Source organism: Oncorhynchus keta, chromosome 10, assembly GCF_023373465.1.
Source record: "Oncorhynchus keta strain PuntledgeMale-10-30-2019 chromosome 10, Oket_V2, whole genome shotgun sequence".
NCBI classification, from domain to species: domain Eukaryota; kingdom Metazoa; phylum Chordata; class Actinopteri; order Salmoniformes; family Salmonidae; genus Oncorhynchus; species Oncorhynchus keta.
The window spans coordinates 48,167,425-48,173,764 of NC_068430.1; positions in this window are offsets into that span (position 1 = coordinate 48,167,425).

A 6,340-nucleotide genomic window follows, 5' to 3' on the forward strand; every position below is an offset into this window, starting at 1 on the left:
TTTTTGTTTCATCACTCCAGAGGATATTTCTCCAAAAAGTACAATCTTTGTCCCCATGTGCAGTTGCAAACCGTAGTCTGTCTGTTTTATGGCCGTTTTGGAGCAGTGGCTTCTTCCTTCCTGAGCGGCCTTTCAGGTTATGTTGATATAGGACTCGTTCTACTGTGGATATAGATACTTTTGTACCTGTTTAATTTTCACTTTTCACACCAAAGTCCATTCACCTCTAAGAGACGGAACGCGTCTCCTTCCTGAGCGGTATGACGACTGCGTGGTCCCATGGTGTTTATACTTGCGTACTATTGTTTGTACAGATGAACGTGGCACCTTCAGGCGTTTGGAAATTGCTCCCAAGGATGAACCAGACTTGTGGAGATCAACAAAAAAATATTCTGAGGTCTTGGCTGATGTTTTTTTTCTTTTTTTCCATGATGTCCAGCAAAGAGGTACTGAGTTTGAAGGTAGGCCTTGAAATACATCCACAGGTACACCTCCAATTGACTCAAATTATATCAATTATCCTATCAGAAGCTTCTAAAGCCATGACATCATTTTCTGGAATTTTCCAAGCTATTTAAAGGCACAGTCAACTTGTATGAGTCGTCCCGCTCCGTGGCTCGACGACTCATTGCGAGCTCACAGAACAGGGCTCCGGGCAGCCGAGCGGAAATGGAGGAAAACTCGCCTCCCTGCGGACCTGGCATCCTTTCGCTCCCTCCTCTCTACATTTTCCTCCTCTGTCTCTGCTGCTATAAAGCCACTTTCTACCACTCTAAATTCCAAGCATCTGCCTCTAACCCTAGGAAGCTCTTTGCCACCTTCTCCTCCCTCCTGAATCCTCCCCCCCCCCCCCTCCTCCCTCTCTGCAGATGACTTCGTCAACCATTTTGAAAAGAAGGTCGACGACATCCGATCCTCGTTTGCTAAGTCAAACGACACCGCTGGTTCTGCTCACACTGCCCTACCCTGTGCTCTGACCTCTTTCTCCCCTCTCTCTCCAGATGAAATCTCGTGTCTTGTGACGGCCGGCCGCCCAACAACCTGCCCGCTCGACCCTATCCCCTCCTCTCTTCTCCAGACCATTTCCGGAGACCTTCTCCCTTACCTCACCTCGCTCATCAACTCATCCCTGACCGCTGGCTACGTCCCTTCCGTCTTCAAGAGAGCGAGAGTTGCACCCCTTCTGAAAAAACCTACACTCGATCCCTCCGATGTCAACAACTACAGACCAGTATCCCTTCTTTCTTTTCTCTCCAAAACTCTTGAACGTGCCGTCCTTGGCCAGCTCTCCCGCTATCTCTCTCAGAATGACCTTCTTGATCCAAATCAGTCAGGTTTCAAGACTAGTCATTCAACTGAGACTGCTCTTCTCTGTATCACGGAGGCGCTCCGCACTGCTAAAGCTAACTCTCTCTCCTCTGCTCTCATCCTTCTAGACCTATCGGCTGCCTTCGATACTGTGAACCATCAGATCCTCCTCTCCACCCTCTCCGAGTTGGGCATCTCCGGCGCGGCCCACGCTTGGATTGCGTCCTACCTGACAGGTCGCTCCTACCAGGTGGCGTGGCGAGAATCTGTCTCCTCACCACGCGCTCTCACCACTGGTGTCCCCCAGGGCTCTGTTCTAGGCCCTCTCCTATTCTCGCTATACACCAAGTCACTTGGCTCTGTCATAACCTCACATGGTCTCTCCTATCATTGCTATGCAGACGACACACAATTAATCTTCTCCTTTCCCCCTTCTGATGACCAGGTGGCGAATCGCATCTCTGCATGTCTGGCAGACATATCAGTGTGGATGACGGATCACCACCTCAAGCTGAACCTCGGCAAGACGGAGCTGCTCTTCCTCCCGGGAAGGACTGCCCGTTCCATGATCTCGCCATCACGGTTGACAACTCCATTGTGTCCTCCTCCCAGAGCGCTAAGAACCTTGGCGTGATCCTGGACAACACCCTGTCGTTCTCAACTAACATCAAGGCGGTGGCCCGTTCCTGTAGGTTCATGCTCTACAACATTCGCAGAGTACGACCCTGCCTCACACAGGAAGCGGCGCAGGTCCTAATCCAGGCACTTGTCATCTCAAGTCTGGATTACTGCAACTCGCTGTTGGCTGGGCTCCCTGCCTGTGCCATTAAACCCCTACAACTCATCCAGAATGCCGCAGCCCGTCTGGTGTTCAACCTTCCCAAGTTCACTCACGTCACCCCGCTCCTCCGCTCTCTCCACTGGCTTCCAGTTGAAGCTCGCATCCGCTACAAGACCATGGTGCTTGCCTACGGAGCTGTGAGGGGAACGGCACCTCAGTACCTCCAGGCTCTGATCAGGCCCTACACCCAAACAAGGGCACTGCGTTCATCCACCTCTGGCCTGCTCGCCTCCCTACCACTGAGGAAGTACAGTTCCCGCTCAGCCCAGTCAAAACTGTTCGCTGCTCTGGCTCCCCAATGGTGGAACACACTCCCTCACGACGCCAGGACAGCGGAGTCAATCACCACCTTCCGGAGACACCTGAAACCCCACCTCTTTAAGGAATACCTAGGATAGGATAAAGTAATCCTTCTCACCCCCCTCCTTAAAAGATTTAGATGCACTATTGTAAAGTGGCTGTTCCACTGGATGTCATAAGGTGAATGCACCAATTTGTAAGTCGCTCTGGATAAGAGCGTCTGCTAAATGACTTAAATGTAATGTAAATGTATGTAAACTTCTGACCCACTGGAATTGTGAAACAGTGAATTAAGTGTAATAATCTGCCTGCAAACAATTTTTTGAAAAATTACTTGTGTCGTGCACATAGAAGTCCTAACCGACTTGCCAAATCTATAGTTTAACAAGACATTTGTGGAGTTGTTGAAAAACTAGTTTTAATGACTCCAACCTAAGTGTATGTAAACCTCTGACTTCAACTGTAGATAATGAAGCATAAGCATGCATGTCTCAGTTAAGCTCGGAGAGAAACACATTTTTTGACAACATAACTTTTTTGGCAAGTATGATTTCCCAAACCGTTTTTTAATAACATGCCATGATGAGGCCATGGTGTGTTAATCTATAATCCAGAGGATGCCTGTCATATTTGTTAATCTCAACATGAATAATTTATCGCTCCATTTATTCAAAGTAGTGGATGGCAGCGACAACAAATCAAATCAAATCAAATCAAAGAGTTTAAATGTGAAGGTTTTGCTAACCTTGTGAATGCAAACAAATTATAAAACAGGGAAATGTAGCCTACACACAATAGCTGGCTGGGCCGGAAAGTTTTCCTCTAGTGGATTTTTATTCCTTCATTACTACTGATATGTGATTGAGGTAGAAATATTAGATGTAAATTATAACCTTTAAATGATTCCAGTGCTTCAGACATTTTTCACACGTGGCTTTATTTAGCTGCACTTTTACTGGACCTTTAAAGGTAGTAACTCTTTAAACGTAATGGGATAGTTCAGCGAAATGATGTGCTCAGATATTTGTTTCCTTACCTCGTAAGCAGTCTGTGAACTTGTCTAATTAGTGACTGCAATCCACACTTTGGTTTTGACAGAGAAGTCACTGCCAAGAAACGCTAATGTTCGGGTGAAAAACGTTATTTTACTCAGCCTAGAGTTTGTCTGAAGTTACACATCACACTATTCCAACAGTTTGACTGTTTTGGAATAAAATGTTTTATATATTTAAACATCCTTTGTATTGCATGCTTATTGATGTGTTATTATATTATATATTATATATTATTATATATTATATATGCCATTTAGCAGACGCTTTTATCCAAAGCGACTTACAGTCATGTGTGCATACATTCTACGTATGTTCTAGGAGACAATGTCTACCAATGGCATGCCCATTTTTTTGTGAGAAATTACACTGGTCACGCAAAACATTTTCTAATGTATTTGTAAAGTATAAATAGCCCACACTCGATTAGGCCACGCAAGACTGTCAATGGTGGGTGTAGCTGGTGCATGGAAGTCAGGTCGCAGGAGAGCAGAGTTGAGTGAAAACGAAGCACTTTACTGAGGCAAATAGTAAGACCAGAACACAACAGAGTCACCAAAACCAAATGCCCAAAACAAGTAAGGCAGCACAAAGTACCACAAACAAAATAAAAAGTACAGGCTGCCACAACACACTGGCGCTAACCAGCCGGAAGCGTGCCAACCTCGACAATAAACAATACCCCACACAGACATGGAGGGAACAGACGGCTAAATACGCATAGTAATGATGATGAGATGTAAACCAGGTGTGCAGGAAAACAAGACAAAATAATGGAAAATGAAAAGTGGAGCTGCGATGGCTAGAAGATCGGTGATGTCGACCACCGAACGCCGCCCGAACAAGGAGAGGGACCGACTTCGGCAGAAGTTGTGACAAAGATTGTAAATTGTTTATAAGGACCAATATCAAGCATTGTATAAATGGAGTAATGATTAACAAATGCTAAAAAAAACTATGTACAAATCCATTATGAATGGTTATTACGTGGAGTTATTAGAAAGTGCTACAGGTGTAGGCTCTCTAGGAACTAGATTGTCTGGAGGAGCTGATTGTCTGAAGGGAATAGAGACGTGCCTTTCTTCCTTTCATCATTAACAAGACAAACATGCGTGAGAGGAGGCCAACTATGTCACGCCTTGGTCATTGTATTTTGTGTTTTCGTTAATTGTTTGGTCAGGCCAGGGTGTGACATGGGTTTATATGTTGTGGTTCGTATTGGGTTTTTTGTATTATTGGGATTACGGCTGAGTAGGGGTCTTGCATAGGCTTGGCTGCCTGAGGCGGTTCTCAATCAGAGTCAGGTGATTCTCGTTGTCTCTGATTGGGAACCGTATTTAGGTAGCCTGGGTTTCGCTGTGTATTTCGTGGGTGATTGTTCCTGTCTCTGTGTAGTTTCACCAGATAGGCTGTAATAGGTTTCACGTTCCGTTTGTTGTTTTTGTATATGTTATTTCATGTATCACGATCTCTTCATTAAAGACATGAGTAACCACTACGCTGCATTTCGGTCCGACTCTCTTTCAACAAACGAAGAACGACGTTACAAACTAGCTGTGGTCCCCCTAAACTGTTTAATGTGTTGAAGAATTAAGAACTCCTCAAACCCGCAACATGAAAAGGCCCTTCTTGCACTTGGGTCTTTCTATAAACTAGGGTACCAGACTGGACAACTTGTTACAACTGTTAATAAGTCATTGATAATAATCAGCCAATTTTTTTCATGTCATTCCATTAGGATGTAAGGGGGAATCATAGCTATTTTCAATATAAATGTATTTAAAAACCTATGTTTAACCCTTTAAATTGTGTGACATAAAACAGTACTTTTCTGTCCTTGCATTTATGGCAGTGTAAGTTGTTGTTATATCATATATTAAGCATTAATCAGTTGTAACGGTTCTCTTGGTGTGAAGGAGAGTCGGACCAAAATGCAGCGTGTAGATTGCGATCCATGTTTTAATAACACAAATCTAAATACAAACACTACAAAAAACAATAAACGTAACGAAAACCAAAACAGCCTATACTTGTGTACACTAACACATAGACAGGAACAAGGACACTAAGGACAATCACCCACGACAAACTCAAAGAATATGGCTGCCTAAATATGGTTCCCAATCAGAGACAACGATAAACACCTGCCTCTGATTGAGAACCACTCCAGACAGCCATAGACTTTGCTAGATCACCCCACTAGCTACAATCCCAATATCTACACACCACATACAAAAACCCATGCCACACCCTGGCCTGACCCAACACATGAAGATAAACACAAAATACTTCGACCAGGGCGTGACATCAGTTAAATTAGACATTGAACTTGAACCCTGTAAGAATCCTGGATCTAGCTGTCTGAAAGTTTTTTCTATTGCGATCTCAGAAAATGTAACTACACTGCTCCAAAAAATAAAGGGACCACTAAAATAACACATCCTAGATCTGAATGAATGAAATATTCTTATTAAATACTTTTTTCTTGAAATAGTTGAATGTGCTGACAACAAAATCACACAAAAATTATCAATGGAAATCAAATTTATCAACCCATTGAGGTCTGGATTTCACACTCAAAATTAATGTGGAAAATCACACAACAGGCTGATCCAACTTTGATGTAATGTCCTTAAAACAAGTCAAAATGAGGCTCAGTAGTGTGTGTGGCCTCCATGTGCCTGTATGACCTCCCTACAACGCCTGGGCATGCTGCTGATGAGGTGGCGGATGGTCTCCCGAGGGATCTCCTCCCAGACCTGGACTAAAGCATCCGCCAACTCCTGGACAGTCTGTGGTGCAACGTGGCGTTGGTGGATGGAGCAAGACATGATGTCCC